The sequence below is a fragment of the Vanellus vanellus genome, assembly GCF_965231255.1.
Source record: "Vanellus vanellus genome assembly, chromosome: 2".
In the NCBI taxonomy this organism is placed as follows: Eukaryota; Metazoa; Chordata; class Aves; order Charadriiformes; family Charadriidae; genus Vanellus; species Vanellus vanellus.
In genome coordinates, this window is record NC_138906.1 from 109112321 (window position 1) to 109127400 (window position 15080).

The window sequence follows — 15080 nt, forward strand, 5'->3', positions numbered from 1 at the left end:
TATTAAACCATATGGTATATTTTTAAGCTGTTTATGTTGTTTCCAAACATTATATTCCTTACATGTGTCATAACTAAAAATCAGTCAAAAAATGTCCTGAAGACACAAACGATGCAAATTATTTATTTCCTGTTTAGGAGTTACTTGATCATTTGTTTTTTACCTGTTTACACTTCTCTAGCTACATTCTTTATAATATCAAAATATCAATACAAATCTAATTTATTTCCAAAACCCACTTTATTCTCACATCTGGTAACTAAAAACACTTATGCTGTGAAAACCATAAAATATAAAGTTATATGAAGGTAGAAACAAAGAGAAATGTTTGTGAGGTTTTGTTTGTTGTGTTTTGGGTTTGGGGTTTTTTCTTAGGTCCACTTAAGAGATCATAGAAGGGTTTAGGTTGGGAGGGACTATAAAGATCATCTAGTTCCAACCCCCCTGCCATGGGCAGGGACACCTTCCACTAGACCAGGTTGCTCAAAGCCCCATCCAAACTGGCCTCGAATACGTCCAGGGATGGGGCATCCACAACTTCTCTGGGTAACCTGTTCCAGTGTCTCACCAACCTCAGAATAAAGAATTTCTTCCTAATATCTAATATAAACCTACCCTCTTCCAGTTTAAAACCATTACCTCTTGTCCTATCACTACATAAATAGTCCCTCCTTGTCTTTTCTGTAAGTGCCCTTTAGGTAGTGGAAGGCCGCAATAAGGTCTCCCTGGAGCCTTCTCTTCTGCAGCTGGAACCACACCAACTCTCTCATAGGAGAGGTGCTCCATCCTTCTGATCATCTTCTTGGCCCTCCTCTGGACTCACTCCAACAGGTCCATGTTCTTATTATTTTGGGGGCTCCAAAGCTGGACACAATATTCCAGGCGGTGTCTCACCAGAGCAGAGGGGCAGAATCACCTTCCTTGACCCCACTGGCCATGCTTCTTTTTATGTAGCCCAGGATGCAGTTGGCTTTCCGGGCTGTGAGTGCACATTTTTGGCTCATGTTGAACTTCTCATCAATCAGCACTCCCAGGTCCTTCTCCTCAGGGCTGCTCTCGATCCATTCTCTGTCCAGCCTATATTTGTGCTTGGGATTGCCCTGACCTGTGCACAAGACCTTGCACTTGGCCTTGTTGAACTTCATAAGCTTCGCACAGGTGCACATCTCAGGTCGGTCCAGGTCCCTCTGGATGGCATCTCTTCCTTCTAGCATGTCAATCACACCACACAGCTCAGTGTTGTTGGCAAACTTGCTGAGGGTGCACTCAATCCCACTGTCCATGTCACTAACAGATACGTTAAACAACACCAGTCCCAGTACCGACCCCTGAGGAACACTACTCATCACTGCTCACCACTTGGACATCAACCCATTGAATAAATAAATAAATAAATTTAATCAAGAGAGGTTAAAAAATTCCAGAGGTAGTAAAAGGAGTAGGACCAAATAATAAGTAAGGACTTGTTAGTAGAATCTATGCAAAACTGGAGTCAGATCCCACTTCTGAGTTGATTGCCACTAGATATTGAGAGGCAACAACATGACAGGGACAGAGAAGGCAGAAAAAGAGAACCAAGTTTCAGCTTGGCCTTCTGTTGAAAAATCCAGAAACAAAGTTTGCTGACCATCAAGCCTAAAAAGTTCAAAACCAGAAAGTAACCTCAGGAAAATGGTAGTACTGTAGGGAGAGCTGTATTTGACTATCATATAAATTATTGTGAGAAACAAGGTGTTTCCGAAGTACCTCCAGAAAGTGTATTATTATATTAGCAGACCATGTATACCTAAATTCCAATGAGAAAAGGTAATTGATGAGCACATTAAAGATAGTGACTGAAATGCAATTAACCACAGAGGGATTAGTAAGTGAAAGTAGTACTCAGGAATAGCCGAATCTTTTTCTGATTTAGTCAGAAAAGGGACAGGATTAACCAGAAATCAAAGGAAAATGAAACAATCCCCATAACACTGAAATAAGCATTTTACATTATACAGCAATTTCAAGTATATTGCTGCTCAATATTGCAAGTATTGGTGGTAAGAAATGAAAAAAAAAATCTCTCACTCCAGAAGAGGAATTCTTTCTATTGTTAGTAGTACCTTGCTTCTCCTGGTGGTTATCACAATCAACATGAAGACACATAGGCTAAAATTATATACGTATAATTTATAACTTCACTAAAAGAAATGTGAAGTAGCCCTGAGCGGCCCTCAGGCTGGCGACAATAGTCACATTGCTCACAGCAGTCCTCATTTGCTATCCTTCCCCATAACCTACTCCAATCCTTTGAAATAAGTTTTATGATTCCAAGCAGAAGAGGTCCTGCCCATTTGGGAGAAAACAAAATCTCTAGTCTCACAGCAATTCTTTTAAAACAAAAGCATGCTATATAGAAGTCCTGAGCAATCTGCCCTGAGCAGAGGGGCTGGATTAGATGATCTCTAGAGGTCCCCTCTAACCTCAGCTGTTCCATGAATCTCTGCGCAGCGTGACTTCTGAGGAGCTGTGCATGCCGCCTTCTCCCAGTTTTAACATTGCCATAACAGCCAGGAAAAAAGAAGAAATCAAGATCATGAATTTTGAACCTCTGAATACATAAGTTTTAGCTGAATGGTTCACAAGACACCACGTAAGTAGAAAAGTGCCAAAGAAATACCACGACACCCATTTTACAACAACACTGAACTGCCTTAGAAGCAGCAATTCTGCATTGTTGTCAAGAACCATACAGTATATCCACATTTTTTTCTTCTTCCAAATTTCTTTTTAAAAATAAAATATTTTTATAATGCAAAGAATGTTTAATAGGAAGAATATAGGAATATCTTGATTTATTGGGTTGTCTCATGTGAACATATTCATGCTCTAGAACTTTGTTCTAACCAACTTGACTTTTGAACTTTCAAAAAACCATCAGCACATTATGTGAAAAAAAAATGTTTTCAATATTGCATATTATAAGTAATGATCTGTTATTTAGATACCTCTAAATAACAAAATCTTGATATTCCATTATATATGTTAGCATCAGAATTCCCTCACACAGTTACAGAAAAAATAAACGCGTTGTGTCTCCTTAAGAATTCAGTGACATATGGAAAAGATTTCCTTGTAACTATATTCCCATTTAATCCATTTTCAACATAATGATTGAAAGGTAAACCCAGACTATCTGTTTCAAAAAAAAAAAAAAAAAGCCATTTTATCTTATACTTCAACAGGGGTAATGTGTTTTCTTGGAACGGAAGCAAGAAAATTCCAAACTTAAAAATAAAACAAAACCAAACAAATGAAAAAAGCCACACAACATGCAACAGTTAACACTGACATATTTAATACTGCTACAAACCACTCTTGAAACTATCTAACTTGCTAAGAATTTGATCATTTTATGGGATTACATTTATATTGCTTCTGTAATATATACCAGGGTCTACATACCCTCGCCCATGCATCAAATGCATATATTCTAGAAAGAAATGCAGTTTTAAAATATTTCAGGTATGAAACCTGATTGCATATTAACAACATAAAATTCAACTCAGTAACTTTCTCACTTCTATTATTGCAAGTTTCTGCTTCTTTTTTCCAGGAGATAGAGGAGTAGAAATGCTGATATACAAAGAAAAGCTTTCTTCTTAAAATAAGTTTGCAGAAAACAAGAAACACTTAAAAGAATGTCTGTTCCTCACACACCGGATAATGCTTGAATCTGTAAATGAGTTTAAGCATTTGAACTTTGGAATAATTTAGTACTTGGCTACTTTGGAATCAAGCAGCAACTAGCAAGACAGACACTGGATATATGAAAAAAACAGAGATTTAATTAGTTAAGTATGAGCTAAATTTTAAGAAAAGTTAAATCCAAATAACTACTAGTCTTAAAGGACTGTTACATTATATTTCACATAACTTACATTTTCTTGAGGTTGAGGGGTAGCCACATGGATTTTTTATTTTTTTTTTTTCAAATCTGCAAGACAAATCCCTATGAAAGATTATACTTTTTCATCCTTAGATATTTCTCTTCCTTTCTGAGAAAGGATCTATGGCGCATGCCCAATACTTATTATTCTCAGGGATGCACTTGGCTTCTTATAGAGATACGATGCCATACAATTTTCTCCTGTTCCTCTTCATCACTTTCTAAATTAATTTAAGTCAAAGCAAACCAATACTCTTGTTTCCACTATGGGATGGGCCCTGACATATCAATGTGGAAAGGCACAGCTGCAAGGCACAAGGAAAAAGAAGGAGGAAGAATGTGTATAAACCTTGGCTTTTAAACCTGTTCTCCCAACAGAAACTCTGAATACGCGGAGCACTGAGTGAAGAAAGTGGTGAACAAGATAATCGAGCATTCCCAGATACTTCCCAGGCTGAAGGTCTATTCTAAGCACAAGTGGAAAAAATCCAGAAAAGATATAACTGTAACAGCAACAATTAGTGAGTTGCAGGAAACATTTAATTCCCCATAAAGTTCCACAAAATTTGATATTTGGACTGATGCTTTTATTGAAACTCTTACCTTTACTGTGATTCCTGTAACCGTGAGGTATTATATATTTCTCTCAACGCGTGAGGTGTTTCTGTAAAATATAGTGGAAACTTTCTATGCCAATGGGAGAATTTGACCACAGAAGCAGTCCAACCAGCATGGCTAAAAACTTTTAAGAACTGAGCATTTGGTTTTTTTTTTTTTTTCTTTCCACAGAATAAAAACACCACTAGTTTAAGAGATTTTGTTCTTTTAAGTTACAGTAAGACATAAGGTGCCAACAATTAAAAGCAGTAACTAAGGACAAGAATTCTTTCACAGCGTATCTTATATTATTGTTGCCAACGAGGGTCTTAGAGGTTCTTACTCAAAATGAAATGCTGTAATTCTTTTTGTAAAAGGATGCACCAGCAGAGAACTTGGTCCACTTCTCTGTGGTCCTATGTACCGCTTTTCCTTTTATCATTTTCTCCTCATGTCTAAATATCCATTTCAAAGTAAAATCCTGTTCACTGTTTCAATTTCTTCTTAAACATATGGATATATTTTATATATTACACAGATTATATACGTACTGTACACATACACATTCATAAAAAAAGACAACTTGGAAGGCAGTCACAGATTACAAGAAATTTAAAGACTAAACAAATTATACTATTTTTTTTCCTTTATTGATGGTGGCAGCCAAAAAAGTCTAAGCACTTTGAATACTACTTCTTCAAGATGAAAACCAGTGTGTGTATATATATAGGTTATATACCAATATACATATACACACTCACTGTGATTTAGGTCTACTGGTTAACACAAGTCATTACATATCAATGCAGTATCTTCCAAGATCTTTTACACAGACAAGCTGATGTTTCTTTACATGTCTTTGAAGTCATATTCAAATCCTTAGGGTTAAATATGGGTAACATAAATATTTGTACGTACAGATGTTGTCATTTACTACCCATAAAGCCAAAAGAAGTTCTGAAGTACTGCTTTAAATATAATTTAAAGTAACTTTGTTTCCTTAAGAATGTTTTGTTTGATTACAAACCTTCATAATATATCAACCATAACTTTTATACATTCAAGGCTGTAGAAATGATACTCATTTCTCAGCCACTATACTTGGGGAAAAAAAAAAAAAAAGTTGTATAATCAGATCATGCAGAGGGGGAGGGGACAGTGTGTGAAACAAACAACTTTCCCAGACAATCTCAAACAGAACTAAGTATTAAGCAAAAGCCAATACAAGCTTAACCCAATTTAACTAGCTAGCTGTGTCTTTTGAGACACAATAGTTTGCTTGGCTGGCTCTCCTTTGAGGTTGCCTATCACTTTTTGTTAAGATATGACCAATGGAAAAAGAGGCAAAAATCAACTTCCTAGGCAATTAGGATAAGCATGACCTGTTAAAGCTGTAGATCTTTTCAGGGTAACCAACTTACAAACAGGTTTACAAAACCCGGTATAAACTTCTGGACTAAGCATGCAGCCGACTTGCCTGAGTTCTAATCTAATCTCATTGATTCTGTGCAGAGACTGGTAATCTACCATGGAATACCTTTATTGTCTGAATGATACTCTGTATGATTGTCAGGAAAAACAGGCTATGAATAACAACTTCAGTTAATAACAAATTCAGAGGTTATTGAAATTAAAGCAATGTTAATTCATACAAATTAATTCATATCAGTTAAAGATCTGGTCTGATAGGCATCTCCTGAATAGCATAGAAAAAAATTTTTAGAACAATAGTAATCTGTTCTCAAACTTGACACAGGCAATTGCTTCAGAAGAATAGAGTTCAGATTAGTTAATATTAGTTCAATACACTGAAAGACAATATTTTTAATGTTTATGGATAAAGATGCAAATCTACGAAAATTTATGAAAACATTTAAGCAACTTGTTCTTCAGACACAATGAGATTTGCTCTTAATCACATTAAAAAGGTTTCTGATTTTTTTTTTTTTTCCAGCAGTGCCAGAGCTGAGACAAAAAATAACCAAGCGCATGAGTCCTCCTCCTCTATTTCCACAGAAGGAAAAATATTAGTTTCAGTGAGCGTTTAATGGGACAAACGTTTTTTACCCCACATTGAAATGAACAGCAGTGCTAAAGGTGTCATAGCCCCTTTATTGGAGACAAGTAGACTAAGCAGATAGTCTACACTGCTCAGCTCTGCTGCAACAGAACCAGTTGTCAGTCAACAACAGAGAATCTCAAAAAGATTCCGCACAGAGTTGTCGGTGTGTTATTACAGGATACACAGCTCAGCCAGTAGACACGTACACCATCTTGCTTATAATGACAGACAGCTTTTTGACATGACACAGAAGAATATCTTTCATGGATTTGCTCTGAACTTTCCAGAAAGAGGGAAGACTCCAGAAATGCATAGGAATAACATCCAAGACACACATCATCCACAAAATTTGATCTATCTTTGAGCATGCCCTTCATAATTGGCTTTACAAGTCTTTAAAATTTGCAAGCATTAAAAGCCAGTTGTAAATTAAAGTCAAAGAAGAAAAAGCTAAAAATATTTCATTTAGCTGTTCATTTTCATCCAGGGTGTTTGTTAATCAATTTAAGATATCTGAAACACAAATATTTGCAAGTAAGCTTTAAGTAAGATTACAGTACGCTATTCAGACCAAAGACCATTATATCATGTCAGCTTCTCAGTGGTTAGGTCCCTTTCCCAGCTCTTACTAACATTAGCGTTCTATTATTTAATGTTTTATTTATGTATTTTTAAAAGCCAAATTAATCTCTTTGTGAGAGCCTCTGGAAGTTCTTTTTGGGTACAGCCCAAATTTAAGATGCTCAGCTACACCCAAATGGCACTGTGGGTTGGAGATTTTGTTTGTTTGGGGTTTTTTGGTTGTGGGTGGGGTTTTTTTCTCCCCCACATTTTTCAGATTGGGCTATAGATCAGGTCAGCTGGGCTCCTTGCAGTTTCAAAAGGAAGTTGGAAGTGTCAACTGAACACAGACTTCTTTAATAATTCAGAAGAGTGTTTTACTGAACAAGAACTATGTCAGATCCAATGCTAAAACCTGTCCATCCAAACAGTAGAAGTCACTTAAACATATAGAGAGGCTTCATTATTTAAACAAAATCATCACAAGTTTATTTTCTAGAGTTTATATGACATTTCTAACAACTTCTTGTATGTTACTCAGTTGGAAAATGACTTTAAACTGGATAGCTTCACTTTCCTTTACAGGCTTTTTTTGCTTACTAACTAAACAACACTGAGGTGTGGGTTTTTTTGTTTAAAATATGCAAAGATGTAACGGCATATCCCTGAAAAATTTAAGTTTTAAATCCCTGCTTATATTCTGAGAAATTCTTCAGTTTTTTAAAGTTCTGGATAATATCTTAAAATCATATGCTCTATGATATGAGAGATTAAGAAATGTCTTGTTATAGTTAAAATCATGTATGATCTATTTCTATTCAAAACATGACCTACTTTCAAAAGCAATTTCATAACACTGGGAGTAGGGAAAATTAATCACAGATATCTGATGCATTGTTTCAGACCAAGACATAAAACATTCCAATGCTTATTGGGACACAAAACAATTTTTCTTCAAAACTCTACTCAGAGTCAGTCTGGAAACAAGTGACTTTCCCACCCACATAAACTGACAAGTAAGAATGCTCATGAATATTTTGTTTTCTCTGGGTCGGAGCCTATCCCTTTGGCTTGTTCAACTACTGTGATATAGTTTTATCAGAATTAACAATTCTGTTGTGCAGAGATGTGCTCATTTTTATCAGAAAAGTTTTAGAAGCTATTTGTTTTATAATTAAGTCTTTAAAGAATATTCTTTAAAGAATATTCTTGGACATTTATATGTAATTATTCTTAATTGTCCTTAACCACTGTAGTATTTTATGTCTTTCAACAGTTCAAGGACTCCTTTGTGGGATTTAATGCTGTAAGATAGAATCCTGTACTTAAGAAATAACTCATATTGTCACATAAGCCATGGTTCTACCGCTACTAGTGTGGTGACATACAATAATCCACAAAGTACCATGTGCTGTATCCTAGAAGTCACTTAAATACATAAAGAAGCATCTCTATTTATTCTCTCAGTGCCCACAGTAGGCCAATGAGTAGTTCCACCAAAAGATAAGAAATTAATTGTGTAAGTGATGGTTATGCAGCCTGGCTTCTTCTGCATACTTTCCTTTGAATATCGCCCTTCAGACAGAAGGGAAGTCGGCATCCTTTTGCCAACATAGATACCTACATAAACAATGGAGACACCTTTGAGTCAACTGAAAATACATTTTTAAAAAATAATCAAAACAGTAAGAGCTTTCATGGCACTTTCTCCCTGATATTCCCCTAGTAATGTCATTGACATTAGACAACAGATTTAGCATAAAACCTGTCTCATTTAACCCAGTGTAAATCAGACCTAGATTACTCAAATCAACATGAGCAGAGAATCAAGCTGTTCAGGGAGGACCATTTTCACAATAAACCAGACAATGAAAGATTATTGTATGAAATAAAAAGGGAACAGGAGCACGAGTGTCCTTTGCTTAGAGACTTGTTTTTCCAAAGGAACATGGAATAAGGTTTCTAGCAGCCTTAATTGGAAATTAATACGAAGATAGTGTAGATTCCATATATTGATACATCTTTATGTGATGTCAGTTAAACAAGTAGTAAATCTCTGTTGTACAATCCTTTGAAAAAAAGGGGTTTCTAAAAACTTGGAAAAAGAAAAGCCCAGTGAGGGTCCCTACAAATGGAATAGACTATTAATAACAATAAAAATGTTGTTTAGAAGCTAATTTGCCTATTTTATTAGTTATATAGAGGCTTACCAGACATAATTGTAACTGCAATACATAGTTCCTGTTTTGGGAATGCAGGAAAATCTTTGACATTAAAGCAGCCCTTACAAAATTGTGAGATTAATGTTCAGTTTTCAATTACCATTGTAACTCACTGAGTCAAGTAGAATGGAACACTCAAAGCTGAGAAAGAAGTGAATAGTAAGAACAAGAAAGCTGAAGAACAGAAAATCTTTAAAGAGGATGACACAAATTTTATAGGAATACAAGTTATGAATCAATCTGTACTAGGAAAACAAAGCACACAAACTTGAATTGAGGATTTTGGTATTACTCAGAAGTTCGTTGATATTCTTTCTTCTCTTTTCTCCATTTTGCTAAAATATAGTTTAATATAAATGCAAATGAATTGTTTATCTCTATTTTCCATGGGACTTCCTTAAAAATGCCATTTCCAAATGCAGTTTGCTTGGGATACCTCCATCATAGAAAGGTAATTGCCTTTGGACCCACTGGCAACTACTTATAAGATAGATCACATTTATCAAGTTCACAGTGTACCATAACCAGACCCACAGCCTTCTCAATTAAAGTAACAATAATGACATTAGTAACAGCACCTTCACATGCAAGTGATTTACTGGCATAGAAGGAACTGTTTCCTACCTCTTCTAGGGAGCCAAATTTCATGCCTCTCTCTGAAGTACCTTGCATCGCAAAAACAGGGATCCTGGGATCCTTGGATCAGAGAAGTTCATGCTTGTGTGACTTTTTTTCCTTTTTTTTTTTTTTTTTTTTTTTTTTTTCTTTCCTGTTTTAATACCACGGTATTTCACTAACTTTTTTGTAGAATTCTCTGGGAGGTTTGATGATAGAGTGATACGACTAGTTTTATTAATGATATCTAATATACTATGGAAATCCTTTTACCTTCCTTATATTACACAGAGAAATGCATTCAGAAACTTGAAACAATGTAAATTTTCTAACATAGATAATCTAAAAGAAAAGCTATGCTTCTAGAAATAGGATTATTTATAGCAGTCTGCTTCACAAAATGGTTGTAAGAATCAGTGATAACCAAGAGAGAAAAAATGCAGCTTTCTAGATAGTCAGTAGGATGCCTGTTAGTACTATTTGTTATAAATACTTATTAAACTCATCAACATTACTTTCGAAATTTGACCCTTGCTTCTCATTGGCAATGGATCATCCTTATGTTCTCATACCATCTGGGATATTTGCCTTTCAAATAATGACAAACTAAATATCTTTGTCCAGCATCAACAAAATATATTTCTTTGAGTTAGAATAATATCATATAGCTAAGAACACACTTTTTTCTTACCTCTCATCAGATATTTCTGAAGGAAGTTAGAAGTATACAACTCATTAGTGGAATTTATGAAAATACAAACACTGTGAAAACACTGTTTTCTAACAAAAAAAATGCAATATGAGCTGGTGGAAACCCATAATACTATTCACATGACAACGTTCATAATTCTGATAATGATTAAAAGTTATCAAAGCTCTACCAGTTTATTCTATTGCAGATGCATTTCACATAGCGATTTAAAAAAGGTTTTCAGTATTGAAACAGTATAATCCTTGAACTTCCTGCATTTATAGTAATTTCTAAATCAAAAATAAGAAATAACTGTTTAACAAACTGCCATTTTGAAAATTTTGAAAACTTACCTGGTTATGGTAAGTAAGGATTCCACTACATCTGAAAAACAAGCTATGTTTAATGTGGTGTTAGAATTAATACTACCCGATACTAGTGAAAAGGACAGAGGAGAAAAGTCCAGCAAGATTCTAACTTAGCTTCATGCTTCAAATACTATCTGTTTTCTGATCTTCAGTACTTTTGCTGGGTATTTCAGATTGTTTTCCTCCTTACCATCAGCAGGATAGTAACCCATATTTTTTTCCCCTGAAGAGAAATACAAAAATTAAACAGTAAACCCACAAGCTTAAGACTCCTTACCCTCTGGGTTTGCTGGGCTCTTCTTGCTTCTCAGTGTTACAGACACATGTGTAAACAACAGAATTTCCTGCATCCTTTTCTCATCTGCACAGTACTGGGACTTGGCCAACAGGATTATTTAGAGCATTAAGGCCACTCCACAGTAACTTGAAAAAGTTTCTCATTGGTCAGGCTTTATCAAAACTAAAACCACATTTTTCTTTTAAGTACAACTCATTTATCCAAACCAAAAATTTTTGCCATATTGTTCTTCACTAAGTATTGCTTTATTTAGTTTTTATTTCTCCCTCCCTTTCTAAATCAAAGACTGTGGCTCCAGTCCCCTAAATATTAAGTGTAAGCTTAAATTAATTATTCTAATCACAGTAGTTAAGCACAGATACTAGTCTTTCTGAAATTGGGTGGATTCTTATGTCACTACTTGCTCTTAGTATACCTGCTAAGTTTTAAATATCCTATAATAGGACTAGTTTTTCCCCTCTGTATGACCACATATCATCTAGCTAATACATGTATTTTCATAACTGACTCAGTTAGAGGCTGTTGGACATTACTATGAAAAGTTGTAGCATTTTAGATTATATCAGAGATATGAAAATAAAATTGTGAGGAAAGGTAAAAAATTACGGATTTTGAAAAGCTCATTTCTGAAAAATGAAATACCTTTGCATTAAAATATAGTTACAATATTAAAATAGGAGGCAAGAAATATTTATTTAAACAATATAAGCTCAAATATTTTTGTAACTGATGTGACAAAGCATGACACCACTGCCCCAAAACTGATATCCAAAACTGATATAGGCCACCTAAATGGCAGGTCCTTGAGGCATAAAACTGATATAGTTAGACACTGTTTGCCATAGCTCTGAAAAGCTAAATATTTCTAATTTAAAAAAAAAAAAACCACACACATCACGTACAGAATACTGACAATTCCTATCTCACAATCTGAGACTGAGAAGCCAGATTTCCTTACTCATAGCTTTAAGGAACATTTCTCTACTTCCCTACTCACATCCCACCACGTTTTAACAGCAATATAGCAGGCAGTCTTTTCATCATGAAAAGTACCTACAACTGCAGGATTCTTCACTTAAATAAGGAGATTGTCTGATACTAGGATTATTTAAATTTTTTTTTAATTTATTTTAATGAAACGAACAAGCAAAACCTCCCAATCCCATCAATTACATGAGCATTATGTGACTTTGGTGACTCACAAAATCCATTCCACTGCCACGAGACAAAAGATATCCAGTGAAAAAGGTGAAAAAAACCCTAGATACTTATATTAAAAACAAACAAACAAAACCCCACACTAAAAAACAAACACACAACAACAAAAAAAAAAAACAAAGCAAAAAAAAATCCCCAAAGGGAAAAAAGGGGAAAAAAATAACAAAGCAACCCCCCCTAAAACAACCCCAAACCAAATCAAAAAAAAAAAACAAAACAAAACCATAACAAAACAAACCCCAAGTCTGCATCAAAGTGAAAACAAGAAAAACACCCAACAAAACCCAAATCCAAATGATAAAATAATAAGACAACAGCTACTTTATGTATCTTCCATGGTTTCTTGAGCAACTACATATATCTCATCTCCCACTAGAATACTCTCTGGCTACATTCCATTACCCCTACTGTAGGAAATCAATTCACATTTTAGAAATCAAGTTATGATGTGTACATAACTTACATGGTATGTTATTTCTCTGTAACTAATCACATTTCAAATCTTTCATGAGCTACAGAACTCCCTTTCCACCATTCTTCACTTACTGCAATCTCTGAATGCATCCAAGAAGTCGGTTCTATTGCCCATACTCAAACAAATTCTCGGTTTCTAAAGAAATTGATGCACATTTATTTTATCTGAGAGGACATTAAGCAGCTTTGATCACATCTAAAAATATCTTCACAAGTGAAGATGTGTAACAGAGAATTTATCATTCAAAAATAAAAAAAAAAGAATAAAAGAATCAATACAGCATGTGAAAGAAGTAGTACTGTCGGAAGTACTGCTAAGTATATATTGAATTCTTTGCCATGGATGTCTTAAAAATCCCCAAAGACTCTTTTTCAGTTCTTTTCTCCTGGACTTCCATTTAAAAAAAAAAATTAAAAAAAAAAAATAAAATAAAAGGACCGCTGTCATTAACTACTTTTGGGGAAGAAAAACCATACTCTTCAGGAAAAAAGCCACAAAACAGAATTATGCATAACAGACTAATAAAGCTATAACTAAACCTCAGGTTCTATTCTATTACACTCTCTAGTAATTGCCAGTTCTTGGAGGAATCTTGATTTTATAGCATTGTTAACGATACATTCAAATTTAATTAAAAAATTACACTGTAAATTTGGGAAGTTACCATGTAAAATTGTATAGACCAAACTATGCAGATGACATGTTTTATAAATTTTTGATTAAATATACCATCAACTTTGATAAGAGAATAATAAAAAAAAAAAAAAAAAAAACAAACACAAAAAACAAACCAAGAAAACCAAAAATTTTTTGTACTAAATAAGCTTGTGGGTTGCAACTCTTCATGATGCTAGGGAAAGTACTATGATATTAGGGAAAGGTAACAAGGAACCTGACACACCTATGGTGCTAGATTTCATAAGCAATTTTAAATGTTTATTGAAAAAAATAACTGGAATAGTTAGTTATTTTTATATTTTTACTTGCAAATATAGCCTTGCTTTTCAGCCTCATTTGACCTTGATGTTAGGCCAACATCTGTAATAATTGTAGAACAGATGTTGCCAACTTGCAAGCTTGCTGACACATGACCTTCACATAGGGAGCTGAATTGTCTTCCTAGAAATCTCCAGGTATGTAAGCAATTCTTAGTAAGCTCATACTAAGAACATTAATACAATTATCAAGAGAATCAGACCGTGGTCATTATTTTTTTTTTTTAAGAAAATTGTACTGAGAAAATATGATAAAGACTGTAGGCAGCATCAATCACCTAGAACATATGTTTTGATACATGGCATTAGCAGTCAACTGGACTGTTGCAGCCCTGATTAGTGTGGGATAGACTCCCCTCACTTTGAATACATATGAACTTTGGCAGCATGACTGACCTGCTTCTTCCAGATCCACAGAGGAGCGTTAACAGAACGCGAAAGCCAAATTTTGAATTTTTAAGTGTCAAGACCCATTTCCTTTGAGAACACAAAGGAAGAGACCCGATCTTTTTCATGATTACTGAGCCAATGTAGAAGATTATTTAAATTTGTCTCAGAGGAGAAAGTTAGAGCAAGTCGTTTTCAAAACACACAAGTTAACAATATTTACTATATTGATGCAATTTCCTTAGCAGATATAAGAAATTAAATTGCATTACTGTTCAAGCCAAAACCAATAAAGCACTTCAAGCACAAATAGCAATAAATCAGAGCATTCCTATTAGCTAAATGGGAAAACAGAGAGGAGTACAAAGCACTAAAAATTGTAACCTTTGAAACCGGGCTTCCTCAAGTACTCTTAAAAACCACATAAATATGCTAGTTCTGTGTTGATGAAACTTATTTTAATCTTATTATTATTTCATATTATTTGACAAAATTTCATACAAGGGAAGCAACAAACATCATAATGCATTTGAAAACATAAGGACAGAAGGTCATCCTTTACTGTACCTCAACCCCAGACTCGCTCCCTTAGAAGATGAAAATAAATAGAAGACAATCAATAGTAGAAGTTACCTTCAAGGCATGAGGAGGAGAAGATAGGAG